Genomic DNA, 18,085 nt, shown 5'->3' with positions numbered 1-18,085 from the left:
AAAAGAAAAAGAAAGAAAAAAGAAAATTCTCTTTGGTCATGCTAAAACCGTAACAATTACCATATATTCTCTGCAGCGCTCTTAGGTCAAACCTCATACCAGAAAAGACCTCCTCATAAGCATCTCAAATATCCTTAGACATTCAGCAAAATAGAAAGTATTTAGTCTTTGGGAGATAGGTGATGAAGGAGCAATCATGCATCATAAGCTACATTAGAAGAAGGAACGCATGTAGCACAAAACTAGATTACTTCCTTCTATGTAAGAAACATGCTTTCAAATAGGATTTCCATTTTCTAAACGTATTTCTAGAAAAGGAAAAATTATCACTGCCTACAAAAGTTTTGCCCAGATGAACCGTCTGCTAAACAGATATTCATAAACGCCCAAGTCCTGGTAGGCTACTAGTGCTAGCAACTGAAAATACAGAGACGTACTACTTCCTCGACGAGTCTTAAGTTTAGAGCATGAACAAGCCAATCATGAAAGAAAGAAAATTATCAGGCCAGGGGCAGTGGCTCATGCCTGTCATCCCAGCACTTTGGGAGGCTGAAGCAGGCGGATCACCTGAGGTCAGGAGTTTGAAGCCATCCTGGCCACCATGGTGAAATCCTGTCTCTACTAAAAATACAAAAATTAACTGGGTGCGGTGGTGGGCGCCTGTAATCCCAGCTACTCGGGAGGCTGAGGCAGGAGAATCGTTTGAACCCAGGAAGCGGAGGTTGCAATGAGCCGAGATTGTGCCATTGCACTCCAGCCTGGGAGACAGAGAGAGACTCTGTCTCAAAATAAAAAAACAAACAAACAAAAAATGATCAGCTAACACCATTGTTAAAATGTTCCTCTTTGACCCTGAAAACTCATCAGTGTCTACTGGGAGTCCAAAAAGAATAAAAAGCTTGGGCTGAAAACCTCTGCACTGCAACTACAGTTTCGGACAGAAACACTTCTGATAACTTTAAGATGGAGCACCCAACACAAGAATGGATGGATGGATGGATGGATGTGTGGATGAAACGATGGAAGCAGGGATGGATGATGGATGAGTGGGTGCATGAATGGAAGGATGGATAAATGGATGGATGGGTGGTGAGTGGGTGGATAGGTAGAATGGATGGGTAGATGGATAGAACTGGTAGGTGGGTGGATTGGGTGGGTGGCTGGGTGGATAGTGTGGGTGGGGGGGATGAATAGTGTGGGTGGGGGTGGGTGAATAGGATGGGTGGGTGGGTGGGTGGATGGATAGTGTGGGTGTGTGTGTGGATGGGTGGATAGACAGGGTGGGTGGGTGGACAGATAGGGTGGGCAGGTGGGTGGATAGATTGGGTGGGTGGGTGGGTGGATGGATGAATAGGATAGGTGAGTGGGTGGATGGGTGGGTGGGTGGGTGGATGGATAGTGTGGGTGGATGGGTGGATAGATAGGGTGGGTGGGAGGATAGATAGGGTGGGCAGGTGGGTGGATAGATTGGGTGGGTGGGTGGGTAGATGAATAGGATAGGTGAGTGGGTGGATGGGTGGGTGGGTGGGTGGATGGATAGTGTGGGTGGATGGGTGGATAGATAGGGTGGGTGGGTGGGTGGATGGATGAATAGGATAGGTGGATGGGTGGATAGATAGGGTGGGTGGGTGGGTGGGTGGATAAATTGGGTGGGTAGGTGGGTGGATGGATGAATAGGATAGGTGGGTGGGTGGATAGATAGGGTGGGTGGGTAGATAGGGTGGGTGTGTGGGTGGGTGGATAGTGTGGGTGTGTGGGTGGGTAGATAGGGTGGGTGGGTGGATGGATGAATAGGATAGGTGGGTGGGTGGGTGGATGGATGACAGGATAGGATAGGTGGGTGGGTGGATGGACAGTGTGGGTGGGTGGGTGGATAGACAGGGTGGGTGAGTGGATGGATGAATAGGATAGGTGGATGGGTGGATGGATGATAGGATAGATGGGTGGGTGGATGGGTGGGTGGGTGGATGGACAGTGTGGGTGGGTGGGTGGACAGGGTGGGTGGGTGGATGAATAGGATAGGTAGGTGGGTGGATGGGTAGGTGGGTGGATAGGATGGGTGTGGGAGTGGTGGACGGATGGTGGATAGACAGGTGGGTGGATAGGATGGGGGTGGTTAGGATAGTGGATGATGGGTGGGTGGATAGGATGGGGGATGGTAGGTGGGTGGATAGGATGGGTATGGGGGTGTGTGGATAGGATGGGTGTGGGGGTGGTGCATGGATGGATACATGGATGATTCAGAGATCAAATTAAATTGTCCTCAGCAACAACATTAAAAAACAAAAAATAGAAGAACAATAAACTGTTTCCTTCTCTGAGGAGGCAGCCGTAGCAGAACTAACTGATCAAAAACCGCCTCCTGAATTTTATGAGCATCAGAAAAGTCCAACTCCAAATTGGGCCATTCTGAGACAATTAGGTCAAAATATGTGAATTCATTTACACAAATATGGGAAGGAAAGGAGCTCCTGGTGAAATGAGAGGTGAGATTTGCAGGGCCCTGAGGAAGAGGCAGGGGATGCCACCCAGGGGTCAGGGACCTGGAGACGCTGCAGGCCCTGTGGAGGGAGGGGCGGCTGGAGTCAACCAGAGAGGACACCAAGGGGGCAGTGGGCACAAGGAGTGAGAGAAGAGGGAGGTGAGGCAAGAGTCCCCCCACTCTTAGGGGTTGGGGGAAAAAAGGTAAATATGTGAGTATATATAAAAGACAATATTTTCCTCGTAATTTTTTTAAAGGTACATTCATACTGAAGCAAACAACAATACTATATATATTGTGATGTCTATAGCATAGATGTAATATGTACACTTGCCACAGCAAGGACCAGGAAGGCACCTGGTTGCAAGACAGTGACCAGCTTCTTACACTGCACAAGGCGGGGTACAGTATTAACTCTAAGCAGACTGTGGAAAGTTCAGTATCTACAGTGTCATCTCTAGACCAGCCACTAAAATCATGCAACAAAGGAAGCCAACAGATAAAAAACGGAATTCCATGAATCTGCTTAAATGAAGTTTTAGAAATGGCAAAACTAATCAATGGTGGAAAAGAAACAGAACAGAGGGAGAAAGAGTTTTTAAGGCCTGGGGGTGGGGGGTGGGAGAATGTGGGAACTGACTGGAAAATGGTGGGAGGGAATTCTCTGGGCAACGGTCATACTGCACAAACCCCCATCAAGGCTTATTGCTTCTGTCAAAACTGAAGTGGTGGCCGGGCGTAGTGGCTCACGCCTGTAATCCCAGCACTTTGCGAGGCTGAGGAGGGCAGATCACAAGGTCAGGAGTTTGAGACCAGCCTGACCAACACGGTGAAACCTTGTCTCTAATAAAAATACAAAAATTAGCAGGGCATGGTGGTGCGTACCTCTAATCCCAGCTACTCAGGAGGCTGAGGCAGGAGAATTGCTTGAACCTGGGAGGCAGAGGTTGCAGTGAGCCAAGATCACTGCATTGCACTCTAGCCTGACAGAGCGAGACTCCGTCTCAAAAAAGAAAACAAAAAAAAACTAAACCAAAAAAAACTGAAGTGGTGAAAACACTCAGATGACACACTTAAAATATGTGCATTTCACTAAATGTAGGTTTTACCTTTAAATGAAAAGAAAAAAAGGAACCCCAACAAAATATTAGACTGCGGTACTGAGGACTATCAGTTACACACTCTGTGCTGAATGAATAAAAAGGAGCCGCTGGGGCGAAGGCAGGGAGAGGAACTTTGTCACCAAGAGCATGGATCCCGCCCAGGGCCGGCCGCGCACTTGGGGCAGCCCTGGGCATCAGCAGAGCTGGAAGAAGCCGGGGATGAGGTCACACTCCCTACTTCTACCAGCCGCAGAGTCTGGGGCTCTCTTCCTCGTCTCATTTCATATTCCTCAGGTTCTTCCTCTCACTTTAAATGATGAAGTCAACACATAAACAATTTTAACTTCACATAATAAAAATAGCCACTCACTAATGTCATCTTTGTCAAATTATTTATACTTAACCTCTCTGTGTCTGTTTTCTTATTGCTAAAATGGGGACAAAAATAGAACCTAACTCATGGAGCTGTTATGAAGATTAAATGAAATACATGCGACACCCTCAGAGCAGCCTCCTGCACCTGGGGAACACCGACACGCCCCCACCGCATCCCCCTGCAGCCTGCTGCCCCTCACCGCACACACCTGGGGAACACTCACATGCCTCCACCACATGGCTCCCCTGAGTCTGCTGCCCCTCACCGCACACACCTGAAGAACACTGACACGCCCCCACCGCATCCCGGAGCCTGCTGCCCCTCACCGCACACACCTAGAGAACACTCACATGCCTCCACCGCATCCCCCTGAGCCTGCTGCCCCTCACCGCACACACCTGGGTAACACCGACATGCCCCCACTGCATCTCCCTAAGCCTGCTGCCCCTCACCGCACACACCTAGGGAACACTCACATGCCTCCATTGCATCCCCCTGAGCCTGCTGCCCCTCACTGCACACACCTGGGGAACAATGACACGCCTCCACCGCATCGCTCCCAAGTCTGCTGCCAATCGCTGCACATGCCTAAAACACTGACACGCCCCCAGGCATTGCTCCTCTCTGTAGCCTGCTGCTCCTCACCTCATATCTTTATTAGCAGTTGTAAAAGGAAAAATAACATTGATAAATTAACTTCCTCAATACAATATTAATGGTATGCTGGTTTAAAAGCCTTCCACCTATTTAAAAAACAACCCACACATATAAGTGCTTTGAGAAATGACACACTGCACGACGTGTGGCACAACGCAGTGTGGAAAGTTCAGAATCTACACTGTCATCCCTAGACCAGCCACTAAAATCACGCAACGAAGGAAGCCAACAGGAATTCCATGATTCTGCTTAAAGGAAGTTTTAGAATAGGCGAAACTGATCAGTGGTGGAAAAGAAACAGAATCGAGGAAAAGAATAGAAAAAAGGCCCAGGAGTCAGGGTGCAGTGAAGGCAGGAACCGACTGGAAAATGGCCTGAGTTCTCACATATGAAAGATACTCTACCAGGAACCTGGAGTCAGGAGAATCTCCCAGAGGTAGCGTGCAAGTTCTGTGAGTATCTATTTGTGTCCCGGTAGAGTTTACACACCACACAGTGCTTCCCATACAACCTAAATACTCCGTGCTTTCAAAGTATCTCATTAATTTTACTAATTTTTTTTTTTTTTTTTGAGACAGAGTCTTGCTGTTGCCCAGGTTGGAGTGCAGTGGCGCCATCTTGGCTCACTGCAACCTCTGCCTCCCGGGTTCAAACGATTCTCCTGCCGCAGCCTCCCGAGTAGCTGGGATTACAGGCGCCCGCCACCACGCCCGGCTAATTTTTGTATTTTTAGTAGAGATGGGGTTTCACCATATTGTTCAGGCTGGACCCAAATTCCTGACCTTGTGATCCGCCCGCCTCAGCCTCCCAAAGTGCTGGGATTACAGGTGTGAGCCACAGCGCCCGGCCAATTTTACTAATTTTACTATAACTAGGTTGTTAGCATTATTCTCAAGCTTCTAAATTTTATTAAAATGCCCAAAACAGAGTAGGGGTGAGGGTTCTTCCTCTTCCCCATACACTAAATCTCTTCCTATTTCAAACAGTTTAATCTTTTTTCAAGTCTAGACTATAATCCTTCTAGCACTAGTTCCTATATATACATGTTTTAATTAGAGTCAGTAAGAAACCTAAGGATAGGCTGGGCGTGGTGCCTCACACCTGGAATCCCAGCACTGTGGGAGGCCAAGGCGGGCAGATCACCTGAGGTCAGGAGTTCAAGACCACCCTGACCAACATGGCGAAACCCTGTCTCTACTAAAAATACAAAAATTAGCCGGGTGTGGTGGCAGGTGCCTGTAATCCCCGCTACTCAGGAGGCTGAGGCAGGAGAGTCGCTTGAACCCGGGAGACAGAGGTTGCAGTAAGCTGAGATCGCACCATTGCACTCCAGCCTGGGCGACAATGTGAGACTCCGTCTCAAAAAAAAAAAAGAAACCTAAGGATACAATTTCTTTCTGGTAATTCTATTGATGCTTTTATGCAAAGTCCCAAATAATTAAACAAATGATTCCATAATGCTCCCTTCTTAAGAGTTAATCTAATGTCACTGTTGAAAGTATAAAAGAAATACAAATGAAACCTTAATTAGAATGAGTAACACTTTTTCAATTTATTGACATTATGTAGCAAACTAAAACAGACATTATGTAGCAAACTAAAACATCGAGGCTTACCATGATTTAAAGTTTTAAAAGCATTAAATAAATATAATCCAGACAAACTTACATGCAGAACTAAAAATGTTACTCCATGGAAATCAACTCATCCACACACATGCCTCCACAGGCTCCACAGGAGACGAGGCCACCAAAGTATAATGATGCCACGCGGCTTCTTCCTAGCTCTCAGCTAACGCATTCACAACCTTGTATGCATGCAACCCAGGTAACCTAAAGCCCAACTCTCATGTCAGAGAGTTTTTCCCAATGAAAGCTTTTGTAGGCCGGTTTTTTCTTCTTCTTTTTCTTTTTTTTTTAAAATAGAGATGGGGTTTCGCCCTGTTGCCAGGCTGGTCTTGAACTCCTGGCCTCAAGTGATCCACCTGCCTTGGCCTCCCAAAGTGCTGGGGTTACAGGTGTGAGCCAGTGCACACCTGGCCTTGCATGCCAGCTTTTGAAAAATATAAGTTAAAAATAAGAAAGTAGGGCCAGGCACGGTGGCTCAAGCCTGTAATCCCAGCGCTTTGGGAGGCTGAGGCAGGCGGATCACAAGGTCAGGAGATCGAGACCATCCTGGCTAATACAGTGAAACCTTGTCTCTACTAAAAATACAAAAAATTAGCCTGGCGTGGTGGCAGGCACATGTAGTCTCAGCTACTCAGGAGGCTGAGGCAGGAGAATGGTGTGAACCCGGGAGGCGGAGCTTGCAGTGAGCCGAGATCGCGCCATTGCACTCCAGCCTGGGCGACAGAGCGAGACAGTGTTTCAAAAAAATAAATAAATAAAAATAAGAAAGTAGAATACAGATGTTAAAATTCAAGTTAAACTTCACTAGAATCTACAGCTACATAATACATGAGAGGTAGTCAATGGATAAAGGCAAAAATTAAAAAGATAAAAAGTATGAGTTGGTAACAGGAGTACTACTGTGGCCATTGAAAAGAAAAACCAAAAGGGAAAAAAGCACTTGTACTATGACGGCTTTTCATCCACCCAACACCTCCTGCCCCTAGGTTTAACGGATGCTCTACAGGTGAGCCCCTAGTAGGTGGTAGGAACTGCTAGGCTCTAGTGATTTAAAAAGTCAGTCTCTGCCAAAGTCAAAGTCTTGGGCAGAAATAGAACACAGCACGTAAGGTCTAGGATAAGGATGCAACAACAAAATGACTGGTATCTATGAACCAATAATGGGGATGGGGGTATCACAGGTAACCAGTGTCCAGTCTGAGAGAACAGCCTCTCCAAGGACACAGGAGAGAGAAAACACAGTGAGTAGGAGGAACTGCGCCCACAGACAGAGGTGTGTACGGACAGGCAGGGGGCAGATCACAAAGGCCATGGCACATCATGCTAAGACCCATAAGCCAGAAATGAGGCTCCTGCATGCATTTGACCAGGACCATTCCAGTGACACAAGGGAACTGATGTTAGAGACTAAGAGGGGGCCAGTGAGACCAGAGGGGGTTATGGAAGCAGACCCAGGCCAGGGAGACCAAAAAGGGTTACAGTGGGCAGACCCAGGCCAGGAGACTAGAATGTTAATGAGGCTAGACCTAGGTCACGATCAGAGTTGGGCACATTAGTGTTATTTCTAAAAAGAGTTAAGGTACCAATGCTTCTAAACTATTTAATTAGAAAATAAAATGGAGCAGCTACGAAGTTGTTTCTTGTAGACTTTAAACAATGACATCAACTGACTTGCATTCTAACACGGATTTCTGATCAGAAGCAAAGTGGAGTTAGGCTAGGCTGGGGCCATGCTGGTTTCCTGAAGACTATTCTAATCTACGTCCTGCTTCCCTGGCATACTGCCTCAAATCTAAGCCTGCATCCAGAGAAGTGTGCCATGTATGTGACCACCATGGCAAGTGTGGCAGGGAGAGAAACGGGGGAGAAAGGGGAAGTGGGAGGGGAAAGGAAGGAGAGGAAGAAAGGAAAGTACAGGGAGAAAGAAAGGGAAACCCTGAGGGAACACTGAACCGGGGCTGTAACGGTGTCACTGGAGACAAATCTAAAGATATTTAGGACTTGGTCATAAACCAGCTGGAGGGGATAAAAAAGGGCATCTCTATGACAGGCCTCAGCCTCTGGCTGGAGGGGATTAGAAGGGAAGGACAGAGCAGGTCAGGGTTGGTGTCTTGGTCTGTTTTGTGTTCCTGTAACAGAATACCACAGAGCAGGTAATTTATAAAGAAAAGAAATGTATTTCTTACAGTTCTAGAGGCTGCAAAGTCCAACAGTAAGAGCCTGCATCTGCTGAGGGCCTTCCTGCTGGGACATCCCATGGTGGAAGGCAGAAGGGGAAAGGGCGAGAGAGCCAGAGAGCAAGCCAGCAAGAGGAGCCCCACACCGGCCTTCACAAAAACCACTCTCAGGTGACAAGGATATTACCTCATTGTAATGGCAGTGGCAGAGCCCTCGTGACCTACCCACATCCCAACACTGCTGCACTGGGGATTAAGTTTCTAAGATGCAAACTTTGGGGGAAACATGGGAACCATGGCAGGTTGGAAGACAGAAACCCGCCTTTACCACACTGAGCTACTGGGAACTGGCAGCTGGAGGTCTGGTTGAGCCTTTAGGTTTTTTGGACTCATCAGTGAGACTGGCAAAACCACAGCTGAAAAGGTCACGAATTATAAAGCAAAAAGAAAGAAGAAAAAGGAGAGAAGTCTGAGGAATAACATCATCAAAAGTGCAGGAAAGCAGAGGAGAAACTGAAAACAAATGTCCAGAGAAGAGGAAAACCAGCAGTGCCAGAACTGGCGGAGGCAGCGAGATCCCAGCCGGCCCGGCACACCCAGGCTGCAGAAGCCACCATCCAGGGCAGGCACCTCACAGCCATATTTATTCCAAACAAAACCCCCAAAAAAAACCCTTCCTGGGGATTCCTCTGTGTAGGAAACCCACAAGAACAAACGAGAGGTAAGAAACAAAACCAAGAGTATCCAATGAACCTGGCCAACATGAGGTCATCCGGATGGAGACATCCATGAAGCAGAACGCAGGGTCCAGAAGTGAACCCAAATAGATGTGGGAGGGAGAGCAGAGACTATTTAACAGATGGCACTGGGACAAATGGGCTGTCATCTGGAAAATATAAAACTAACTTTGTACCTTACACCAAATCAATTCCAGATGGATCCGTCTGATATAAAAAGAGAATGACACAAGTTCCATACCAGGCGACACTGCAGGGGGCTGTCTTTAGAATGTACGGGGCATCATGTGTATTATGTATGCACAATACATGCATATGTACAATACGTATGATGAGAAACGCATTATACATTATGAATTATGACACGAAACCCAGAAGCCACACCAAAAAGGACTGATAAATATAGCATTTAAAAAAAAAGAAAAGAAAACAATTGCATGGCAAAGTCAAAAGACAAGATTAAAAACCCAGAAAACAAATACATGCAATTCCTACTAAAGACAATTCCTTGAAACTTATGGAGTTTCTAAAAACTAAGAACCCAGCCAGGCGCGGTGGCTCACGCCTGGAATCCCAGTACTTTGGGAGGCCGAGGTGGGTGGATCCCTTGAAGTCAGGAGCTTGAGACCAGCCTGGTCAACATGGTGAAACCCCATCTCTACTAAAAATACAAATATATATATATATATATATATTAGCCAGGCTTGGTGGCACGTGCCTGTAATCCCAGCTACTTGGGTGGCTGAGGCAGGAGAATTGCTTGAACCCGGGAGGCAAAGGTTGCAGTGAACCGAGATCACACCAGTGCACTCCAGCCTGGGTGACAGAGTGAGACTCCGTCTCAAATAAAGTAAAAATTAAAAAAAGAAAAGACCAACAACTCAACAGAGATGAGCAAAGGAGACAAACAGCTCACCAAATATCAATGAAATAGTTTACTTGAAACAATATTCAACCTCACTCCTAAGATAAAACTACACCACACCAGGGTAAGTCTCCACCTAACTGAATGGCTGCAACCAGCAAGTGGCTAACTCGCTGGGCTCGTTAAAGGTTACAGGCCTTGTACATGGCTGTGGGAATTCTAAAAGCAGATCTTGGCAACAGGTAAAATAATTACAAAAGCACAGACCGTTTGACCCAACTCCACTTCCAGATTTCTACTTCACAGGTACACTTACCTGAATGTGAAAGGTCCCATCTGTTGTCTGTAACATGTAGGTGATATGTATATAATATGTAAATGACACTGCACTGCTTTGTAGTAATACGATGGAACAAAATGTTATCAACAGGGCCTGATTAAATAACACATTTGTGCCACTGAACAAGCTCTTTATGGACTGACAGAGAAGCCTCATCTGGAAAGACTGCCAAGAGAAGACCAGGAGGCACCTGTGTGTGCAGTGGGACATCAGGTACCTACTTGTAAATACATATGGTTTATCTGGAAGGTTCTACGAGGAAGTGTGCTGTCTGCAAAGAGGGGAACTGGATGGCTGGGAAGAGGGTAAGAAACATGTTTTTTACACGTGAAATAAAAGTTATCAACACCCAGGGAAAGGAGAACCTTGCCTGACCCTTAAAACGTCCTGGGTGCCCTTCCCTGCCATCTGTGGGAGAAGGGACTTTCCATGCAGCAGCCTCTGGCACTTTTCCATTTCCTACCTCTGGTTACATTACCGATTTAAAATCTTTCTTCACTGAAGAGACTGCTGAATACTTTTCTGTAAAAATTGTTTTTGTCAAAGAGGTTCAAGGCCAAAGGCAGGTCACAGGAGGCTGAGGAATAACTGAAAGTGAGGAACTAGAGACAGCAGGAGTGACTTCACAAAGCGTGGCCATGTTACAGCATGAAGAACAGCGTGTATGTAAGATCTTACGTGTATCTAAGCATGTGTATGGTTTCTTGAAAGAACGTATGAACATATATGTGCACAAACACGTCTGGAAAGACACACAGCAACCTATTTGCTGGGACCAGCACCACCCAGCGGGATGGAAGGCCTTTTCTGCTAGCTGCTCAGGGAGGCCTCGGTGGTGAAGCGACCAAGAGAAGAGGGGCTGGTAGAGATGAGTGGTGTTAAAGCCGGGGTTTTGTTGACTGGTAGAGGTGAGTGGTGTTAAAGGCGGGGTTTTGTTGGCTGGTAGAGGTGAGTGGTGTTAAAGGCGGGGTTTTGTTGGCTGGTAGAGGTGAGTGGTGTTAAAGGCGAGGTTTTCTTGGCTGGTAGAGGTGAGTGGTGTTAAAGGCGGGGTTTTGTTGAAAATACAAATCAGAGAACCATCATGGTTTATGGGTCAGGTGAGGCTAGAGGTCAAAGACTGGACTGAAGGAGGGAGACAGAAATCACAAAGTTCAAACGTTGACCTACCAGTGACCCTGAGGAAACAGAGGGCTGTGACCAAACCAGCGGTGAGGGACCAGCCTTACACAGAAAGGAAACACAAGAGAAACTAAGGAGGTGTCCAGGCCCAGATAAGACATTTCAAGGGCCAGTGATTTTTCTGTGAGCCTGCAAAGCACCCGCCCCACTGGCAAGCTGGGTAGTGAATGGCGGGCGGGTTCCACAGTGCCCCTCTCAGGGTGAGCGGCCAGGTCCAGGGTTTTGTGGCCGGCATGTGAAATCCTGTCCTGCTTAATCATGCCCTGATCAGACATGACACACGGCTGCTAGAAGAGCAACTCTGTCTTGCTTCTGTCTTCTCACTTTAAGTAGCTTCAGGTCTTTTAACCCAGAACAAAACAGAAACTGCTAAGAATTAACCTATTTTGTTCGTTCTGGATGATCTCTTTTTACCTTTGACAGGAAATGTTTCTACAATGTGTCAGGTCTCTCTACAATAAAAACATCTACAGAGACTGCAGAAAAAAATTACCTTGCTAAAACTAATTTCTAAACTGAGTATGTTAAGACTGAAGTCCAAAACCAAAAGCCCTTCAATAATGTACCTTAATTAGGTAACTTGCAGCTACACTTCTTACTTAAACTAACAAGATAACTACTGTTCCAACTGGCAGTTTTTCAAAAAAAAAAAGAAGGATCTTTTTCTAAAATCTAATCCCTCTAAGGTGGGGGGCGGGGGAGAATACTAAAGTAGAAAGTTTTCCTAGCATAACAAAAATTTCTTCGTCATCAATTCAACAAAAAAAGATGCCCCAGCGCAAGTACCTCTTACTATTCTATTCTACTAGTTGGACTCTGAAGTTTTAAGACTCATGTAGATTTCTTGGAAAAGCATGTTAATCCAAAAGGTAGATGAAGTTTACAGGACTAAAGAGAAAATGGGTAAACTAAAGCCTAAGTAAACGGTAAGCTTCACCTGCAGTGACAAGACTAACGCAGATGCTTATCTCCAATAATCTTCGCACTTGAACAAATGATACCATCATATTACTCATCATACCCAAATATGACACAGAATTTCCAGTTTCTACAACTGTGCTCCAGAACACAGTAGAAAACAGCAAAACTCAAATGTGTGTTCAACTAAATGAGGCAAGTGTGAACTAGCTCATATCAAAGTAAATGGCCTTCATTTAATGTGAGGGCAAAGGACAGTAATTAAAGTACCACATAATCCAAGCCATTACACAGTAGATGGCAGTGCTACTGCAGCTCCATCATGGCATCAACAAAAATACTACCACCAAGAAAGCAATCAGAACTGCATCCCAGCACGGTCACGCACTGCATAAGGATGCTTCCACCACTGACAGACCACAAGGACCAGGGATCCTCTAAGATTCTAATAATGCATTTTTACTGTACCTATTCTGTGTTTAGATACACAAATACCACTGGGTTACAACTGCCTACGGTATTCAGTATAGTAACACGCTGTACAGGTTTATAGCCGAGGAGCAACAGGCTCTACAATGTGGCCCAGAGGTGTAGCGGGTTCTGCCACCCAGGTCTGTGCAAGTGCACTCTGCGGTACTCACACAACAAGATCAGCTGAGGACGCTTTTCTCAGAACGTATCTGTGTCCTTAAGCAGCACATGACTCAATTCCCGTATCATGTACTGTACTGTACTATGAAACAGCACAGTGTTTTAGACCTGTAACAGCTGGCCAAAAAATAAAAATAAAGATCCACTATGTGTTAGAATATTATCTCCTGTATCTCCTGTAATGCAATAAAAAAAAAAAACAAAACAGCAACGTATACAAAGACAGCCAGAAGACTTAGTTCACAGACAAGTTCATAGACCAGGCGGTTCCCAGCTGCCCAGGAGAACGAGTGTTAAATATGGAGACAAAACAGTGCTTTTAGGTCACAGCTATTCCTTTAACCAACAGTGACAACAGCTGCTCCAGAGAGAGTCCGTTCTTATGAAATGCTAGATGACTCTTGGCTGCAATAGGCCCAGAGTTTAGGGCTAAGGGAGAAACCACTTTGCCTGATAACCAGAAGATGAACTATCCCATGTTTCACCTCTGAACTGCAATGATTTTCAACAGCTTACAAAAAGCAACAAAGCAAAAGCTGTTGCTGATCTTTAGACAGACATTTTCAGCAGGTTTATTCACAGTATTTTTGTCTATCTGAAGTTTCTACAGTGTTTACCCTCAGTTACTCACAATGCAAGCCACAGAGAGTTCCAGAACTGTTCCACAGAACATATCCCTAAAGGAAGACCACCACCCCCACCACACCCCTGCACCAAAAACTTTTAAAACATCATTTTTTTAGTACCCCCTTAAAAAAATCAGCCCCATGAAGCAGTTCATTATCCATACCCTGAGGATGCTGAAACACAAACAGCAGGGCCCTCACAGCTGGAGCTCAGGCCCCTGCCCACCAGGCCCTGCTCCCCCATACCTGTCGCTGACCAAATGCACCAGCCCAGAGGCTCTGTACTGACAGCACAGAGTTCCCTGCCACCTCCAACTGCGGCTCCCCAGGCTGGCTGAGGCCACACCTACACAGCTCTGCACACCGCACCTAGCAATCTACCAGGTGGAACAGGAGCCCTCAGGACAGCCCTGCACCGACACGTCCACAGAGGATGCTCTAAGTGTTAGGCACAGTGCACGGGGATGAAGATAAAGAGCCTATTAACCATGAAGACAAAAGTCTATGAGCAAGCATGTGAAGCAACCCCAAGGTCCACCCGCTGAAGAACGTGTGAGCACAACTTGGCCTCTTCACACGGGAACGCCACTCGGTCGCGAAAGAGGAGGAAGTGCTGACACACCCACAGCACGGAGGGGCCCTGATATCACCACACAGAGTGAAGGAAGCCAGTCACAAAGGGCCACACGGTGTGTGGTCCCCTTACATGCTACGTCCAAAAAAGACACCCATAGAGACAAAAAGGGGTGGTCAAGGGTTGGGGGGAGGGGGAATGGGGAGCGACTGCTAATAGGCACTGGGTTTCTTTTTGGGGTGATGGAAACATTCAGTGGCAGTGGTCGTGCTTGCACAGCTATGTGACTATACTAAAAACCACTGACTTCACTTTAAAACGGTGAAGTATGTATAGTATATGAATTCTCTTTCAATAAAGCTGTTATTTTTAAAACAAGAATAAGCATGTGCACATACCATAGCATATTTATTATCACTGACAAAAAGAAAAAACTGCAAAGGATTTAACTATTTCCAAAACTATGGTCTTTTATTTACGTAAAATAGGCATTGGAAAGTCTAAGCCAACTATCCCCCACAGTTGGCACCCTGGAACAGGCGACTGCAGGAGCAGCAAGCAGCAGCATTACCAGCCACTAGGCAGAGTACAACTAATTCAGCCTATCATCAGTGTGGCTACTGGAAGCATTTTTCTTTCTGAAAGTAAAACACAGGTATGTCTACTTTATACTCCCCCCACTTTTACACCTCTAGAAGTCCTCAGAATAATAAGAATTTTTAAATAAAAACACAGGGTTTGGATAAGGAATTGCAAATAATGACTATTTTGGAAAATACAGTTAAAATAAATTTTAAAAAAATTTGTTTGAGACAGGGTCTCATTCTGTTACCCAGGCTGGAGTGCAGTGGCATGATCATACCTCACCTACAGCTTCTAGCTCCTGGGATCAGGTAATCATCCCACCTCAGCCTCCCAAGTAGCAGGGACTACAAGTGTGTGCCACCACTCCTGGCTAATTTTTGTATTTTTTGTAGAGACAGGGTTTTGCTGTGTTGCCCAGGCTGGTGTTGAACTCCTGGGCTCAAGCGATCTGCCCATCTTGGCCTCCCAAACTTCTGGGACTACAGGCGTAAGCCACCTTGCCAGGCCAAGAAATAAAAATTCAAATTGGATAAAGAATTTAAAAAGCAATTAACATTTGTATCTCTAAAAGAAAAACACAAAATCTCTAAGCTCAAAGAGTTCAAAACAAAATACAACAGGCTTACAAAAGAATGCAGACAGCTTTAATGGGGCTGCTTTTTCAGGAATATTTAGAAACTAAGAAAGCAAAATACTTAAATGCTAGATTTCATCTGAGTTGCCTGCTCCAAGCAATAAAGGGTTCATCAACGTCAGCCTTAGCTTTGAGGCAGCAACAGAAACGAAAGTTAAATGAATGGGGCTGAAATTAGCTTAGCAGTGACACTAGGGATGTAGGGAAAACTAGAATCCACGGTTGTTTTGAAATACGGAAATGACAGCCCAAGGTTACTCCTTATAATAATCCTCTCATTAAGGGTCACAGAATCTTCCAGTTTTCCAAAGATGAAACAAAAAAATTGTCAGCTCCAAGTAACTATTCAAAAACCAATTTAGAACACATAAACGCTCATAGCCAAGATGTAAATAATTCAATCTATAAAACATGCCTTGCTTTAAGTTAGCATACCTCTATAAAAATAAATGTTAAAAGCCGGAGAGGCCATAAAGGAGAAAGCAGCATTTACTGCACCTCTGCTGGAAGCTCACGTATGTTACCTATGTAATCCTCAACACAAGCCTGTGAGGTAGGTTACATCCCCTCCACTGCAATAGAGACAACACTGAGAGGTAGAAGGATCCTGGCCAAGGTTGCACGGCTGGTAAATTCAGTGCCCATGGCCTTGGGGCTGGGGGGGAGGGGGGGCGGTGCAGGGGTGAGCTGAGACGAATAGATTAGCTCCTTCATCTCGTCAAAGGGATTTCTGCTTGACAGAAAGGCTCTCCTATAAAAGACATTTTTGTTCCAGGTTTAGCTCACTGCCCAACCAAAATAATAATCACCACTGTCTGCATAAAGTGATGCACCCGTGCTCACACATTAAGAATCCCCTTAAAGAGATGACTTTACTGTACCAACAGCCATAGAAATTATTAGTGGGTGGAATCTACACAAAGGAGTAACAAACAGCACATGAAACTGACCATAAATGACTGAGATTCCATGAATAGGCGACAATTTGCTGGCATGTCAAGGCTTACATAGATTACTAGAAACAACTACATTTCCTAGGACCCTCTGCGCAGCACACAGCCTGAAATGTAGGGTGGGAGCTGAACTTGAAAAGAAAACTATAGTCTTGGAGATAAATGTCATACACAAAAAAACCAATGTATGTACCACAACCACTTCTTAGAGGAAGACATTAAAAAGAAAAGCCACAACCTAGGATTGAAAGACAGCTTTAAAAACACACACACAAAAAAACCTAGCAAACCAGACGGTGTTCTCAGCCACTCATAAAAGCAAAGTCTTATCAAAGTTTTAACTTCAAAGAGCTTAAAGACACTGCAAAGAGGCACTCAGCAAGACTGGTCCCGACTGCAACCTATTCCCTTCCAAAAAAATAATCAGTTTGTAATCTAAATACACATCACACCAGGTCAAAGTAATCTCTTCCGGCAGCAAAATTTTGGCACTGGATTGCAGGGGCCTGTTCAAAATAGCTGGAGCCCCAAACACTTTGCGTTTTCAGTTCTGAAACACTTAGACAAAAGTTCACATGGCTAAGTGGATGGCCAGGATGCCCTTCCGGTTCAATTTGGAGACGGGAGATCTTTAACCTAACCTAACATTCTTTAAGGCACCAGTGCCCTCCTACTCAAACGTCAGCCTGGGTTTTGTTTCTAAGGGTCGCCAATAAATAGGTTTCATGGGCATTTAAGGCTCTGGGAGTCTTTTTCTGTCTGTTACAGGTAGCCCGGCTCTTAAAAACGATCACACACAACGCTCACAGGCATGTGCACATTCATAAATACACACGTGTGCACACATACATGCCCACATGCGACACACGCGTACATCATACAGCATGCACGTGTCCATAAATCAGCTCACACGGACAGCCACCTCCCGCGCGCAGGCCCCCAGCGACACACGCCCCAAGCAGGGCCTCCACCTGTATGGAGTGAGCGGCTCAGAAGGCGAAGCCCAGCGCCTTGCCATGTTCACCTCACCGGCGGCTTCTGGCATGGCCACGGCTCCTTCCTTTTCTAGTAATAAATACCAGATTTGGGGAAACCAAGGCGCCGCAATGTGTGTTATCTGTCACCCAAGGGTCTCATTAACGGGACAAAGGCCTTATCGCGTTTGCAGCCGGCTAAGTGAAAGGAGGGCACTTGGGACTGTGAGATCTGACCGCGGACGTCTCCCACACCGCTCCCGCGGATCCTCGGACCCAGGGCCCCTGCAGCCGCTCCTGCCCAAGGGGCGCGAGGCGGAGATCTGGAGGCTTTGGGGCACGCAGAGGAGACTGAGGGTGTGGGCTCAGGGCCGCGGTGCGGTCTTGGGGCTTGAAGTGCAGACTTAGGGTGAGGAGTGCGGGCTTAGGATGGGGGCTTGGGACACGGGGTGGGGACTTGGGATGTACGGTGGAGGCTTGGAGAGGTGGGGCACACATTTGGGGTGCGACACAGAGGCTTAGGATGGGGCTTGGGACACGGGCTGGGGGCTCGTGGTGCAGGCTGGAGGCGTGGGTGGGGGGGTCGCGGCGCAGGCTTGGAGGCCTGGGTGGGGGCTCGCGGTGCA

The 18,085-nt window shown here is 46.4% G+C and overlaps 1 long non-coding RNA gene across 1 annotated transcript; it reads left to right on the top strand.

Moving 5' to 3' along the window:
• Positions 1–7,445: 7,445 nt before the first annotated feature.
• LOC107968548 (uncharacterized) lies at positions 7,446–17,578 on the top strand. The gene is made up of 4 exons (XR_010151579.1): positions 7,446–7,519; positions 8,435–8,594; positions 14,802–14,968; positions 17,254–17,578. It is a non-coding gene; the product is annotated as an uncharacterized LOC107968548 (long non-coding RNA).
• The last annotated feature ends 507 nt before the right edge of the window (positions 17,579–18,085 follow it).

This window comes from Pan troglodytes, chromosome 16 (assembly GCF_028858775.2).
Source record: "Pan troglodytes isolate AG18354 chromosome 16, NHGRI_mPanTro3-v2.0_pri, whole genome shotgun sequence".
Lineage (NCBI taxonomy): Eukaryota > Metazoa > Chordata > Mammalia > Primates > Hominidae > Pan > Pan troglodytes.
The sequence above is the reverse complement of the archived record's forward strand: the minus strand, read 5'-3'. Positions and strand labels throughout refer to the sequence as shown.